The sequence below is a fragment of the Aquarana catesbeiana genome, linkage group LG04, assembly GCF_042186555.1.
Source record: "Aquarana catesbeiana isolate 2022-GZ linkage group LG04, ASM4218655v1, whole genome shotgun sequence".
NCBI lineage: Eukaryota > Metazoa > Chordata > Amphibia > Anura > Ranidae > Aquarana > Aquarana catesbeiana.
Genome location: NC_133327.1, coordinates 59095746 through 59112113, shown reverse-complemented (window position 1 = coordinate 59112113; position 16368 = coordinate 59095746). Strand labels below are relative to the sequence as shown.

General features: G+C 44.2%; 1 protein-coding gene across 1 annotated transcript in view; it reads left to right on the top strand.

Annotated features, from left to right (window-relative positions):
- Positions 1 to 11253: 11253 nt before the first annotated feature.
- Positions 11254 to 16368, top strand: part of SUPT3H (SPT3 homolog, SAGA and STAGA complex component) — a 727450-nt gene continuing 722335 nt past the window's right edge. Inside the window, exon 1 of the mRNA XM_073625237.1 lies at positions 11254 to 11409. The gene's annotated coding sequence lies outside the window, so the exon portion shown is untranslated. The remainder of the gene's footprint in view (positions 11410 to 16368) is intronic.

Sequence of the window (16368 nt, the reverse complement as noted above, 5' to 3'; positions counted from 1 at the left end):
GAATCGCTGTTCCCAATTTGACAACCTGTGGGTGAGTGCATGGCCACTAACGCAGACTTTGTGGGAGAGTTACTAAAACTGTAGCATGCAAAATCTGGTGCAACTCTGAAGAGAAACTGATCATCTTTCAGATTATTGTCAAAGCATCTCATGACGAAATGCGTAGGTAGGAGCTTGTGACGTGATGCGAGTGTATGACGAGACGTGGAACGTGGAAACCAGGGTGCCTGTATCCATCTCCCTTTGTCTGCTTGGTCGTGGTGTGTTGGGATACATCCGATGCCTATTTGATCTTTGTTATGAGGGTCCAAAGAGGAGGGTAAGCGGCAGTGTGATCAGGTGCTGGTAGTGGTTTTTCTTTTCTGTCCACGCATAGTGTATACCTTAACAAGGGTGCTGTCTTCAACAATTTTCATGGACTAATGTTTTATGGACATTTTTTATGAGCGCTGCACCTATATTTTTTATCATTTATCATTGTTGTTCATCGATACTGTGCTGGATGCTCGGGAGATCCTTAATACTGTTTTAACTGTGATTAGCGCAGCAGTTACCCATTTTTTTCTATTGTCAGTGCTTAACTGATCAAGCTGAGGTTAGAATCTTGTTGGCTACCATTACCACTATTAAACCCCCCCCAGTGTATGTTTTAGGTCATGCACCCTCACGGCTGTCAAACTGGTTTTGATTGGTGACTTGTTATCTTTGAATATCATTGATTTTTTGCTGTTTTTTATCCAAAGATATATTTTGAAACATCAAGAGTGCTTACAACCCCAAATGTATTTCAAATGAATTTGAGTTTCATTTAATTGAACTAACACAGAAAGCATGCATTTCTAAAATATAAACTTTCCACAGCAGCTAGAGGTATCTGTCCAATAGCATCCTGTTTATTAATTTCCCTTTTGCTGAATCAGTCAACATTCAGCCTCTCTATTACTCTGCAATTTATCCATAGCCCTAAAAGATGTGTGAGGTCCTCCTCATTTTGTGTGATAAAAGACACCATGTCAACGGTTTGAGGTTGAACCTGCCCCTCAATAACGATCCCTCTGGCCAGCCCTGAACACATTATTTGATTGAAAGTACATGCTGATCAAAGCAATGTGAGTACAGTCGTCCTCTTTTCTTTTCACTCTCCTAATTCTACTTAAAAGCAGTGAATGATCTCATTTATAAGATAGTTCTGCCGTTTTCTTGGTGTTTTCAGTAAGCTCTCTGTCATGCAACAAGCTGCCTGATATTTCGACTTGTTGGTCCAGACTGCCGGTCTGCTCTCAGCAACTTTAATTTGCCTGGGATAAAATAACTTAAAGATGTTTTGACTTGGCCTTGATTAGAGAGAAAAAAATATATTGGTTAATTAAAGTCTTCTATATTTAAGGATTCTGTTGTCCTCTATTGAGGGTAGAGGCAAATGAGTTTTGCCAGGTGCGTCTAAAACAACTGGCTTGGAATTTCTATAAGTATGCTACTTGGAATGACGGTGAAAGAAAATCATGTTTGTGATTCAACCTGTTTTGAAATGTGGAGTTGTTCTAATTTCTAACTTGCCCTGAACATGAAGCTCTCGGTTTTACATAGTACTCTGAGTAATTCTCTGACCAAAAAAGCTAAATGTAGTCCCATGAGTAATAACTCAATCACGTCCTGTAAAGCAGGAGATTAAACAAAATAACTGAATGTATTTTTAAGCCGCACTAATATAATATATAATACTTTAATTTATTTTATGTATCAGCCTCCTGTAATCCCCTGTACAGCAGGACTTGTACTGGTAGACAGATGGGCAGCACCATTTGCCAGCCTTGCTCTATGGACTGAATGCTGCACTCAGTCTAACACTGGGAGCCGGTAGAAAAAGAAAGCAGAAAATACTGAGCAGCAGGAAATACTGTTAAGCTGGTTAGCATTTCAGTATGAACCCCTTGGTGACGGCGCCTCCCGGCCCTTTAAGGGGTTTCAGATGCCGAGAGGCGGGGCGGGATTTATGATCAAGGGACCGCCGTTATTGGCTGTCACAGCGGCCACATGATCGCAACTTGTGATTGAGGGCTTTCCGTCAGATGCCGGTAACTGTGCCAGGAGCGTGCAGGGCGCGCGCTCTTGGCACAGCTGTATTTACATTCTGGTACGCAAATATGCAGCCGCTCGGCATTAAGGCCCACCTGCTGAGAGGCCGCATATTTGTGTACTATTGGCACCAAGAGGTTCAGTAATCAATTCACGGGTGAAGTGTTGCAAACTGTACGATAAAAAAAAAAACAGGCACACAGATCAAATGTTATACATCCAGGTCTTTTTTTTCTCAGAGAATAGGTGCAGGTACATCTCTCCCACCCCTTGTCTCTGCCTCTTATCCACAGCACAGAACCTTGGTTTCACCCCCTAGCCACTTCTCAGTATCGCCCATTTTAGAGAATACAGAACCAAGTATCATTTTGCAGTGCTAAGTCATTTGTATAGATAACAAGAACAGCAGTAAAATAGATCCCCTGCAGCCAGCAACATTAGACCCCCCTGCAGCAACAATAGACCCCCGCCAATAAAATACCCCTAGTAACAATAGATCACCCAGCAACAATAGACCCCCTTTAGCCAGTAACAATAGACCCCGCCCTCAACAGGAGATTCCTCCCAGAAATATCCCCCCGGTGACAATAGACTCCTCCCACCAGGAAATATAGACCTCCCAACAACAATAGACCCCCTGGCAAACAATAGTTCCCTTGCTGCAACAATAGATCTCGCAGCAGTCAGCTACAGTAGACCCTCCTGCTCACTCTACCAACCCTTGCCATGGAGGTGTCCCCCCCCCCCCACACATTCCTGCTGAAAAAAGCCCTGTATACAATCATAGTCAGTACTGTAAGATGCATCAGATGCACTCAGCAATACACATATGTTGCCTCACAGATGACTGGGGTGGCACTGGCTCCAGTCTTCAGGTATGACAGAATGAATCCTTCCTCATGCCCTAGCTATAATCCCAAAAAAGACCTGGTACTAGTGAATTATTATTAATAAGAATTTTAGAGCACTTTATTATAGCCAAGGAGACAGTACAGTTAGAGTGCAATCCCAGACGGGAGGGTTAGAAGGACCACGATTGTGAGATCTTACAATCTAAAATCGGAATCTAAATGGTTCGTAAGGTGGATGAGTATGGAAGCAGAATTCATAATACATTGAAAGGGAGAATTCTGTGTGGAGGAAGACCAAGAGTTGATATAGTTGTGGAGAGAGATAATAAGGGAGTGAACTGGTAGGTTGGTGATGTCATTGGGAAGAAGGACAAATGTTGGAGATGTTATGGAGGTGACATCAGCAAGATTTGGAAAGTGATTGGATTGGGGAGTGAAAGAATTTAACCTAGCACCCTGGCATGAGGGGACAAGGAAAAGGTGGAGGATGGGGGGGGGGGTCGGGGGCAAAACTTGTGTTATTTTCCGTGATTGAAAAGTCAGAGGAGGGGGCATGGGATCTTTAGAACTTAATGGTTGGGCATACCTGCAACATTCAAAAAAACATTGACAAAGGTTTTAAGCCTTGTTCACTCTCTTAAAAAGGTAGGTATATTGATGTTTTCGTCTTCCGTGATCAGTAAAAGCTATATTATTGGTTGGGAGAGTATGCAGGATTTAGCCATGAAGTAAGGCATCAGTAACAAAGTGAGACAAAACCAGAGAAGGCCACATAATAGGGTCTTCTGACTAATAAAGGTTACCACAGATCTTGTGGTTGTCTTGTGATTCCTGTTCTTAGGTAGGGCCTTTGTGTTTAAACCCTTCCAGTCCTGATATTATTGCCCCTTAACGTGATGCCCAGTGCTGAGGATATGCTAATAAATGTTCTCAAACAGATCCTGAATCTAGCACTTGTGCTGCCTGCTAAATCTGTGACAGATCCATATCTGAGAGCGGCCCTGATGGATACAGTGATCATGAACCGATCAGCATTGCTCTCTCATGTGATGACTATAAACCTACGGTTCAAATGTCATTGTGTCTTGCACAAACAGAGGTATTTTGACAGAAGCAACTGGCAAGCTCCACCCATTGAAGTGAATTTGCAAAAAATAAAAAAATAAAAAGTTTTTAAAAAATATTATAATATATTTTTGCATTTTTTTTTCCTATTTGTAAGCTTATATTAAATAATTGAAGTATCATAATAATAAAGACTAAATAAAAGGCGTATATGTCCATTAAAAAATCAAATAAATAAGCAGTGCAAAATGTTTTTGAGTAGACAAGTTCATCATAAACTTAAAGTTAAGTTAACTGTGCCATTTGGATGCTGCTTAATTTGGTCTGGGCAACTAGACATCAATGATCCCCGCCCAGGTTAAATGTTTAAAATGAAATACAAGTTCCCTTTAACAATGCATTTAGTTGTTTGGCTGAAATTCCCCGTTACCAGGAGAACTTCGTTAAACGTCTTTCGTTTATACATTTAATCATATAATTTTTTTCACTTATAGTAGAAAACAATTTTCCTTGTAGAGATCGCTCTTGTTTGCGGATGAATGGATCATATATCTTCCAGAGGAATAGAAGCCTTATTTTATGTGCACGATTGGAGACATAGAGTCAGACACCAGATAGGGGCCATCTGGCCCACCTAGACTGCCCATTTACACTACAAAATGTTTGGTGCTGCCAGGCTTAAGACTTTAATTACATACTTTAGAGGTTTCCCTTGTGGCCTTAAGAAGAAGACGAAAATTCTTTCACTGTATTTACCCTGCGCGCTCTGCTGTAGAGCACAATTCCCTTAATGGAACATTTTTGTTGGGCTGCGGGATGCAGTCCTGAAATGGGCTGAATCAGTTCTTGGTCATTAAGAGGCCACCCTGTTATCTGTGAGCCATTCACACTCGCTGATTGAAATGCAGCCTGAATGAATGAATTTAAACACATATTTAAGGGCAGGACATCATGTTTTTCTTTTTATGTCTGAATTTATTGTAAGTTTTTTTTTAAGTATTTTTTTTTTAAGTTAAAAAATTGCAAAAATTCCCTACAGGGAACTTTTTCTATTTTATTTTGTTTTCCTTTTTTTTAATATAATTTTTCTCTATATGTTCTTTGATTACTGAGCAGCAGTTTGAAAAATTCTGGGCTTTATACCTTAAAGTAGGTATCAACTCTGTCACTAAAATTACATATATTCTGTAATATGTTAATATCATTTTAAAAGTCAGTTTTGGTCTTTTTAATTCTACGTTTCTTATTAAAATATTAGCTGATGACCCTGAAATAAGGTCCTTGTTTTGGAACTTCTTGTTCTAGGGAGACAATGCTTTTTCCCCCATCAACCTATTGTTCTCCTATGTTGTCAACCTACCACATGTTCTTTTCATTGGAGTCTAGACGTGACTGAGCTGGTTGAGCCAATAGCAGATATACCCCAAAGTAAAAAGGGCAAGTAGGTAAAGAACCTTCCAGACTGAGAACATATTTAGCTGAAAAAGGAAGTCCTAACCAAGGGACTGAAAGTTACTGTACTCCAATGTGTCCCTATGGTGGATTTTGTCACAGCTACTTCCATCGATAACAACTACATATTGGTAGAACAGACTGAACAACTCTAGCTGAGGGTCTCAGCAGTGCTGTTCGGTGCTGAAGCACCTCCTTCCAACTTGGCCCAACTGGAGAGGAAGGCTTGATAATTGCTTAGTAGGCATCTCAGAATTACCATCCTGCCAGCAGACAAGGGGAGAGAAGCACAGTGGTCATGGCTACATCTGATTAGCATTCAAAGTTGACCACTCAGTGATGCTAAAGCCGCGTACACACGAGCGGAATGTCCGACAGAAAAAGTCCGACGGAAGGTTTTCATCGTCTATTCCGTTCGTGTGTAGGCCTCATAGGACTTCTGTTTTCGAAAATTGTGACGGAACTAGAAATAGAACATGTTCTAAATATTCCCGACGAAACCAATTCCTATCGGGAAAACCGATCGTCTGTATGCTGTTCCGACGGACCAAAAACCACGCATTCTGTGAAGCAAGTACGAGGCGGAAGCTATTGGCTACTGGCTATTGCACTTCCTTTTTCTAGTCCCGTCGTAAGTGTTGTACGTCACCGCGTTCTGGACGGTCGGACTTTGGTCGGACTTTGGGTTGACTGTGTGTAGGCAAGACCGCTTGAATGGAATTCCATCGGAGTTCCGTCGGAGAAACCTTTTGAGTTAATTCCGACGGCAAAACCGGTCGTGTGTACGCGGCATTACACATGAATCACTAAAGAGGGACCACATTCACTGTTTACAACAACTAGAAAAGTTAGGACCTTACATATAAAAAAAAAAAAAAAAATCTGCACTAAGACCCCTTTCACACTGGGGAAGTTTTCGGACGCTTTAGCGCTGGAAATAGCCTCTGCTAAGCGCCTGAAAACCGCCTCCCACTTATTCCAGTGTGACTTTTCACACTTGGGCGGAGCGCTTGCGGGACATTCTGAAAAGTCCTGCAAGCAACATCTTTGGGGCGGGTTGGGAGCGCTGTATTTAGCACTCCCAAAATGCCCTGCCCATTGGAATGAATAGGCAGCGCTTTCGAAGTGCCTGAAAAGCATTTTGAAAGGGCTGTAAAACAGGAGTCTTTGACCCTTTTTTGGGGTTAAAAGTGCCCCGCTAGCGGCCAAAAAGCGGTGCAAAAGCGCAGCTTAAACAGAGTAAACAGCAGCGCTTTAGCGCTAACAGCCGGTGCTTTCAGTGTGAAAGCAGTCTAATAGTAAGGACAGCAGTCACAGAGTGACCCTCACCAGCCCCTTAATGACCTCCCTTGTGATGAAATGCATCGGAGGGAGCCTAACACTGACGTCATCATGCCTGCTCGGCTGGAGCATTGTTTGTGGTTTGTCTCTATTTGAATTGTTTTGTACCTTTCTTTTATATAATAATTGACTGTATTATACTACATTATATAACATGTATACATATGTATACATATACATATGTATATATATATATATATATATATATATATATATATATATATATATATATATTACATGTATTATACTACACTATGGAGCTCCAGTGCTTTCCTCTTTATGTTTGATAGCGTTTATTCATTTCGGTTGAGTACATTGTGGCAGAACGATTTCTGTTTCCGATACTCGGTGTCCATGGCAGATCTTAAAGTGCAGTTAGGCCTCTCATTATCAAGGGACTAACTATCTGATAAGCAGTGTATGTGTCTCCCTGGTGGTGGAACACTGAAGTGGATATACAGAGAAGTAAGTCCTGCACTTTGATGGTCACCCATGGATTTGTAAGGGACAATCGCTTAAAGTGGAACTTTAGTCAGAAAAAGAAGTCCTGCTAGATGACTTCAGGCTGGCCCCTTTTGCGGGTACAGCTATGTAATACATTAAAAATAAGTGTCTATGCTGTTTAAAATCCAATGACACACGATCTCGCTCTGCTCTGAACATGCTTAGTTATTCTCCATTTTTAGACACTTTTAGACAATGCCGAGCTTGTAGAGGCCGATCTGCTGACAGACTTAAAGCGGAATTAAACCCTTCTCTCCTTTACAGCCAAGTAAGCTGCTTCTGCTCGATCTGCAACCATGGTGCTGCACATGTGATCAGTTATGACACCAGCAATTTGATGGTTTGACAGTTTGATTGATGACACAAGTAAATGTCATGGATAGCAATCCCGGAATTCCAGGAATGTATCTGTTTTTTGAAACCATTAAACCAATGGTTTAGTTCCACTCAATGACGAAACGCGTAGGGTGAAGTCAGCGACGTGATGCTGTTGTATGCTGGGAAGTGGTGACCATCTTGTTGGTGGCGAACGCCGGGTATTATCACAAACAAATCATGTTTTTTATGCGGAGCATGTGAGTTCATCTCCTCTTAATCTAATAAACGTATTTTGATATACTTTACCATGAGGTCTATCTCTTTACATTTTTATGGGATGGATTAATCTATGGTGGTCCTGATTGAGACGCATGGAGATTGGAGAGCTCTCCCTATTATCCAATGCTTATATGCCCTTTGTGATGAGGGTCCATTATGGAGGGTAAGCGGCTGTGTTATCGGGTGCCGGTGGTGGTTTCCTTCTCTTTGATGTGAAGTGTGCTGAACACCGTCTTTGGATTTATTTTTTATGAACTTATTGATTTTTTAAGCGCTACACCACCTCTACAATTTTTCTACCACCTTATGATTTACTGCTGTTCAGGGGTTCTGGGCTTCAGCAAAATGGCAGCCTCCAGTAAGAAGAAACAGGAGCAAAGCTGGAGGCATCTTACAGCACACATTAATTTTGGTAGCATAATTATTCATGTGGAATGTATGTTCCATGCTAAAGAACATTATTTTTTATCTAATTGTTGTGGGTAAAGTTCCGCTTTAACTGTTCTTGAGTTTATTTTTTTAAATTAACATGATTGATCTCACATTACTATTTGTGTCACACTGGTTTTGCACTGACTGAAATGATTTGTTTGAAGGGATAGCGCAACATTTTTTGTCTGTATAGACACAGACAGAGGGTCTCAATCGGCAGCACTAAGTATAATTTCTGTCTGCTGTCTCGTTCCTCTGCTATCAGCATGAATCACTACTGACAAGTTTTCCTGACACCAAGAGAAAAAAGGTGACAGGGGAGGGATCTCCAGCTGATTGACAGTCTCAGCCTCTGTTCCTGTGTGCTGTGTGAAGGGGGGAGTGTCCCTTCCCTCCAATCAGCTGTCTGAGTATTGCTCACTGAGCTCTGCAGTGTAGAATTTCAGCTCTCCGCCCTCTTTTTTCTGACAGCTCAGACAAGCTTTATAAATTCTGTACTTTGAAGCTGGGTTCACACTGCCGTATGGAGCGGCTCACAACAGGGGTTTGGTGCGTCCCTGTTTCAGGTCTGATTTCGGTTCAGATTTTAGGCTGAATTCGGACCTGAAATGGACAAGAAGGTGCACAGGACTCCTGTGAGAGCCGGTCACAATCTCCTGACATGCAGGGAAACCCGCATCCAATTCGCAATAGTGTGAACCCAGCCTGAAGAGTTGTAGAGAAGGGAAGACTGCAGATAAACAGGTACAACTTATGTAGGAGGATTTGTTTCATCTCTGTGTATTACCTGAAGCCAGTCACTTCACTGGGTATATGTAAGTGTTTACAACCACTTTAAGAGCCATTGATCAAACCTTGTACCACCATCTCTCTCCTGGAGAAGCTACGCCATGCCTGTAAAAACTCCCTATGATCCACAACGAAGGTTCCCCCTATGATTGTCAAAAAATATCAACTTTGTCACATATATACCACGGCTAACTATCTGGATACCATCCTATCACCAATAGTTGTCAACATGATACACTATATTTAGAATTCTAAGGACAATGTCAACAAGGTTGAATGGGGTAAATGTGGAGTGTTCAGTGTGGGGGAGGGGCAGGAGGTGAATGTGGGGTGTTCAGTGTGAGGGAGGAGCATATGGTTTATGGGGGGTGTTCAGTGTGAGGGAGGGGCACAAGGTTAATTTGGGGTGTTCAGTGTGAATGAGGGGGGTGAGGTAAATGTGGGGTGTTCAGTGTGAACGAGAGGGGTGAGGTAAATGTGGGGTGTTCAGTATGAAGGAGGTGGTGAGATAAATGTGGGGTGTTCAGGGTGAATGAGAGGGGTGAGGTAAATGTGGGGTGTTCAGCATGAAGGAGGTGGGTGAGGTAAATGTGGGGTGTTCAGTGTGAATGAGAGGGGTGAAGTAAATGTGGGGTGTTCAGTGTGAATGAGAGGGGTGAGGTAAATGTGGGGTGTTCAGTATGAAGGAGGTGGTGAGATAAATGTGGGGTGTTCAGGGTGAATGAGAGGGGTGAGGTAAATGTGGGGTGTTCAGCATGAAGGAGGTGGGTGAGGTAAATGTGGGGTGTTCAGTGTGAATGAGAGGGGTGAAGTAAATGTGGGGTGTTCAGTGTGAACGAGAGGGGTGAGGTAAATGTGGGGTGTTCAGTATGAAGGAGGTGGTGAGATAAATGTGGGGTGTTCAGGGTGAATGAGAGGGGTGAGGTAAATGTGGGGTGTTCAGCATGAAGGAGGTGGGTGAGGTAAATGTGGGGTGTTCAGTGTGAATGAGAGGGGTGAAGTAAATGTGGGGTGTTCAGTGTGAATGAGAGGGGTGAGGTAAATGTGGGGTGTTCAGTGTGAATGAGAGGGGTGAGGTAAATGTGGGGTGTTCAGTGTGAACGAGAGGGGTGAGGTAAATGTGGGGTGTTTAGTGTGAATGAGGGGGGTGAGGTAAATGTGGGGTATTCAGTGTGAATGAGAGGGGTGAGGTAAATGTGGAGTGTTCAGTGTGAACGAGAGGGGTGAGGTAAATGAGGGGTGAGGTAAATGTGGGGTGTTCAGTGTGAATGAGAGGAGTGAGGTAAATGTGGGGTGTTCAGTGTGAATGAGGGGGGTGAGGTAAATGTGGGGTGTTCAGTGTGAATGAGGGGGGGTGAGGTAAATGTGGAGTGTTCAGTGTGAACGAGAGGGGTGAGGTAAATGAGGGGTGAGGTAAATGTGGGGTGTTCAGTGTGAACGAGAGGGGTGAGGTAAATGAGGGGTGAGGTAAATGTGGGGTGTTCAGTGTGAATGAGAGGAGTGAGGTAAATGTGGGGTGTTCAGTGTGAATGAGGGGGGTGAGGTAAATGTGGGGTGTTTAGTGTGAATGAGGGGGGTGAGGTAAATGTGGAGTGTTCAGTGTGAATGAGGGGGGTGAGGTAAATGAGGGGTGAGGTAAATGTGGGGTGTTCAGTGTGAATGAGGGGGGTGAGGTAAATGTGGGGTGTTCAGTGTGAACGAGAAGAGTGAGGTAAAGGAGGTATGTGTGTATATGTATATATATATATATATATATAAATAATGAATATTAAATATTAATATACTATATTTATTTTATGTATAAGTGTATATATATATATATATATATATATATATATATATATATATATATATATATATATATATATATATATATATATATAAATAAAATATTTCTCTGTATATATTATGTATTATATAACTATACATATATTTATGTTATATATAGCTACATATATATGTATACCTGTTGTGTCTACATTATTCTCCAGCTCACAACGACTTCTGAGGGGGGAAAAAACGTATTTTGACCCACTGTAGACACCGTACAGTGAATGCAGGAAGCTAGAAAAACTAGAGCAGGATGAGCCAGCAGCGGCCATATTTACTGATGGAGCAGAGCCTGTAAGTTAGTGGATAGGCTGGCGGTAGCCATTTTTGCTCCTGGCACAGCATCTTTTAGCCATGCTTGTTGAGGGCGCCTATAGCCGTTCATGTGGGCTCCTTGCAGGAGTATAGGGGATTTGGGCATCTCGGCCTGAGAGCCGCTCATTGATGTGTGCTCAGTGTCCATAGAAAGGCGGTAAGTGACTGCAGGGCTCCATCCTACTGTCCAGTCCCATAGACTGCATGCAGCTGGTCAGCACACTGTGCACTGCAGACACCACACTGGCAAGATGTCTGATAACTTTTCTTGTACCTATCAGCACTTGGGAGTTAGAGAGAGATGGGAGATATCTGTGCATCTCACAAGTTTTGCAGTTTTAATCATATTTCTCTTTTATAAGGCAGATGTAAGTCCATTCACTAACATCTCATTTAATCTTTAACAAAAGTGTACAGATGTAAACACTGACTGAATGGCGTGGGGGGTGATGCTAGAAGCTGATTGGTTGCCATGCACCACTGCTACAGTTTTTATAAATTCCCCTCAAAATATATTTGACAGTTATTTAGATAAACAACTTTTCAACTTTGCATCTCAGTGCTGCTGATCTCCTGCAGCTCCTTTGCAGCCACTTCCTATTTACATGGGATTATGGACTGAGAAGGCACTTTCAGACAACGAGTTCCATACGTCGTGCTGAGTGGCATTTTGCTGCATCTACCTCGGAGCTGCTCACATAGAAGTGGATGGAGACACAGCGACTGCACACAGTTGCATATCAAAATTGAACAAGGGTGGGAAGGGGGTGCGTGGATCTGAGAGCACAGTGTCTGCGTTCAGATCTGTGCGCCCGCTCCTGCCCACTTGTCAAATTCTGACGTGTGCCTGTGAGCAAACTCCAGGGTGGATGCAGACACAGCAGTGGTGGCGCAGCATTTTGAGCGTTAACACGGTTGGTGCCATATGCCCTCGGGAAAGCAATCCACCGCAGATTACTTTTCAGAGTAGCCGCGCTTGTGAATGAACTCTTTGGAGTTGATTTACCTAAAGTGGAAGTCCATGCTAAAACTAAAATCCCTGCATATATAGCCACCAACATTCTAATACTAACCTCTCTAACCCTGTACATACCTTTTCTGCAGGCGATCCGACCAGATCTCCAGCGGCGGAAGCTCTGCTGAGTACACGTCCGACAATGGCTGTGGAATGAAGGAATGAATGGGAAGGGACGTCACCCATAGAGTTACTGTGGGGCTTCCGTTGTCGGACGTGACCTCCGCACCCACCTCCACAGCTAAGCCGCGGCTGTCAGCTCAGCGTGGGATCAGAGCCTCCGCCGCTGGAGATCTGGTCGGATCGCCTGCAGAAAAGGTAGGTACAGGGCTAGAGAGGTTCGTGTTAGAATGTTGGTGGCTATAGATGCAGGGATTTTAGTTTTAGCATGGACTTCCCCTTTAAAGCGGAGTTCCACCCAGAAATGGAACTTCCGCTGATCGGATTTCCCCCCCCCCCCAGGTGTCATTTGGCACCTTTCAGGGGGGAGTGGGGAGCAGATACCTATCAAATCCAGGTATTTGCTCCCACTTCTGGCGATTTTCGTGCACATTGACTACGCTACGTCTGACACCCCCCCCCCGCTGTCTTCTGGGAGACACACAGGTCCCAGAAGACAGCAGGGACTATTCAGAACGTGCAGTGCGACTTGCGCATGAGCAGAAGGGAATCAGTAGGGAGTCGCAAGTCTTCATTTCCTGGTTCCGCAGGAATGGCGGCGGCAACACCCGTGAGTCGATGCCGACATTGCGGGCTCCCTGGACAGGTAAGTGTCCATAGCATTGGTCCATGGCATTGGTCCTTTGATCCCTTCTGGAAGATCTTTGGGGGTGGGGGAGGCTTGATGAAAATCCCTGATTATATTAGTGGTCTGTAGTATAATCAGAATGATGCAGCTGGGCAAGTGGGATTCAGAGTAAGGGCCCGTTCACACCACATGCAGTCCAGTGTGTTTTTTTGTTTTGGATCAAAAATGCATAGAAAGTAGGTTATATGGTTTTTAATGGCATAGTTCACACCAGTGCTTGCAGTTCCAGAAAAAAAAAAGTAGACCATGCTCCATTTTTCCTGCACTGGACTGTACTGGAACTTTGTAAAACGCATCAAAAACTCACCTTAACGCACTGGAACACACATATCTTTATTTAAAGGGGTTGTAAAGGTACACGTTTTTTCACCTTAATGCATCCTATGCATTAAGGTGAAAAAACATCCGACAATGCCAGCCCCCCCCCCCCCCCCGTTTTACTTACCTGACCCCTCGAAAGTCCTGCGCTCGCTCCCGACATCCTCTTTGCCGCTCAGCCTGGGCGTTGATTGGCTAGAGTGGAATGGATTGAAAGCAGCACAGCCATTGGCTCCCGCTGCTGTCAATCACATCCAATGACGCGGGGGGCGGGGCCGAGTGATGCAGTCAGCGGCTATAGCCGCCGGCTGTATCACGGGAGCGCGCCCCCAATAACTAAACACCATGCGAGAGAGCTCGCATGAAGGTGTTTAGTTCTTGCAGGGGGGAGCTGAGACAGCCGCCAAGGGACCCCAGAAGACCAGGTTTGGGGCCACTCTGTGCAAAACGAGCTGCACAGTGGTGGTAAGTATAACATGTTTGTTATTTAAAAAAAAAATACCCTTACAACCCCTGTAAGGTCCAGAAAAAGAGGGGGGAAAATGAACAAAACATGCATGCAGAAAGGCATCTGGAACGCATCCGGACTGCGTTTCTATGGTATGAACTGGCCCTTACACTTATTACTGAAAATGCCTGGATTTAACAGACATGAGCTAAATTCCTAGTTTGTATATAGCCTTACAATTAATGGCTTAATAAGGACATATCACCGGGGGGGGGGACACCTCCTATGGGCAACTAGGTCACTGGGACCAAAGCTGAAGACACTGTAACTAAAAAGCTGACGACATGAGAGATGTAAGCAGGGATGGGATCACCTGGAGTGAGCACTGTGAGGACCATGAGGTGAATATATGCCTCAAAGTGTGGTAGGAGAGGACCAGACTGCAACCCAGGATCCATAGAGTACTTCCACTAACATCTTTCAGAGCAGATTTCCCTTCATCACAGTTTCAGTGGCCACTCTGATGAAGGGGCAAGGGCTCTGAAACACATTAGAGGGGGCACTCCATAGATCCAGAGTTAGTGTGGTCAACTTGCAACTTACCTTGGGGTGTATGTTCACTCCAGGGTCTTCACATTGCTCACTCCAGATGACACCATCCCTACATAACCTCTTGCTGAACACTAAAGCGTATGTGCGACAGGAAGAAAGGTGAGCTTTAATGCCCAGCCGCCGCACATACTGTATGCATCCATGGTGGCATGAGGTTTATGTGCCGAGTGCGCACTCGCTGCATACTGACCAAGGTGCCACTAGAAGCTCCTAGCCCTAGGCTTCTGATCGGGAGTAGCGATGCGCTCAGGCGTGTTTCGATCCTAGTGCTTCTTTGGCCCCTTTCAAACTAGCGGACCGATTGGGTCCTCCTGTCGGTTTTTCAGGCATACCCAATCAGACCCTCCAGTCTCCTCTTTGGAGATGGCGTGGCTTTTGTATCATGTGATCACTGTGATTGGCCCCCCACAGTGGTCACACAATCCTGAGCCCGTTCTGCTGGCTCCTGATCAGGGTTGAGCTCAGGCATGTTCAGATTCTAGTCTGAACCCACCTGAGTGATCCCGCCAGGAAGCTGTCCCTGTACTTGGCCAAAAGACAACCGAGCTGCACCCAGGCACTGAGCCACACTTATACAAGGGGCCACTCAAATTAGTCAATTACAATGATCACTCCCTGGTGGGTATCACTCAGGTAGTTTCAGACTAGGATCTGGACATGCCTGAGCTCAGCCTTAAAGTGGTTGTAAACCTTTACAGACCACTTTGTGCTACAGGTAAGCCTATACTATCTCCTAAACCTGTATGGGTTAGGAGATATCCCCTGTATTTGCATGTGCCGACATCATTCGCACATGCGCACTGACACAAACTGATGCAATGGCACGTTTACCGCGTGTATACGTGGGAGTGACATCATCGCGGCTCCGGCCAATCACAGTGCCAGAGCCGCGATACCCGGAAGTAACCCCCGGGAGTGATGTCGCCGGCCCATTGCTGTGTACGAGCACCGCAGCGAAGGCTTTGATCTCAGGTGAGTATTACATAATGAGCTAGTATGCAATGCATACTAGCTCATTATGCCTTTGTCTTGCAGGCGTTAGGTTTTTTTTTTTTTTTTTTCAAAATGGGTTTACAACCACTTTAATCAGGAACAAGTGGGACGGACTCCCAATCATGTGACTACTGTGGGATCCAATGACAGCGGTCACATGACACAGAAGTTGCAATAAAGCCCACTTAAAGGTCCGTGTTAAGGGGTAAAGTCTCTCCTGATGCCAGCTACCCAGTAAAAATGTCAGCAATGGTTTTGGTGACCTGGTTCCCCAATGCAGGTCTTTTTCCGTGGTGGTTGTGATCAGACTAATAAATTGTAAGCGGAAAACAAATACTCCTGCGCACAAGTGAGCCAACCAGTTGGGGTAGAGTTCGTAGTGGACAACGCCTCGGGCCTTGCTGCTCTCAAGGATGGGTATCCTAGCAGTCAAAAGAGAAATGGAAAAAAGAAGGTGAACCAACCTTGTGCATTATCCTTAGATATATTTTAGTTAAAAGAGTAAATTAAAAACTACTAGCAAACATGTAAAAGAAAACCGCAATATAAATGGCAATCGGTCTCACGACAGCAGACTCCAGATGGTAATGGAGAAGATTTTAAGGGCCACTTCCGGCTGATGCGTTTCGAAGGGATACCTTCTACCTCAGAGCTCTGCTTCTTATACACACACCCACAACAAGTATGCACCCATAAGGCACCTCCCAGAGGGGTTCAGAGGTCCCACCCACAATTGTGGGCGGCTCTCAGCAAGAGGGTAACGCCCAATTGGCAACCAAGAAATACATCCACATAAGGTTTTTTTTTGATTGTTTTTGATCTTTGTTCTTTGACTGTTATCGTTTGATTTCTTTTATTGCATATGTCTGGCCTATGCGCTGACAGAGATTTTTTGACAGCTCACTGTGAGTACTGATGTTTG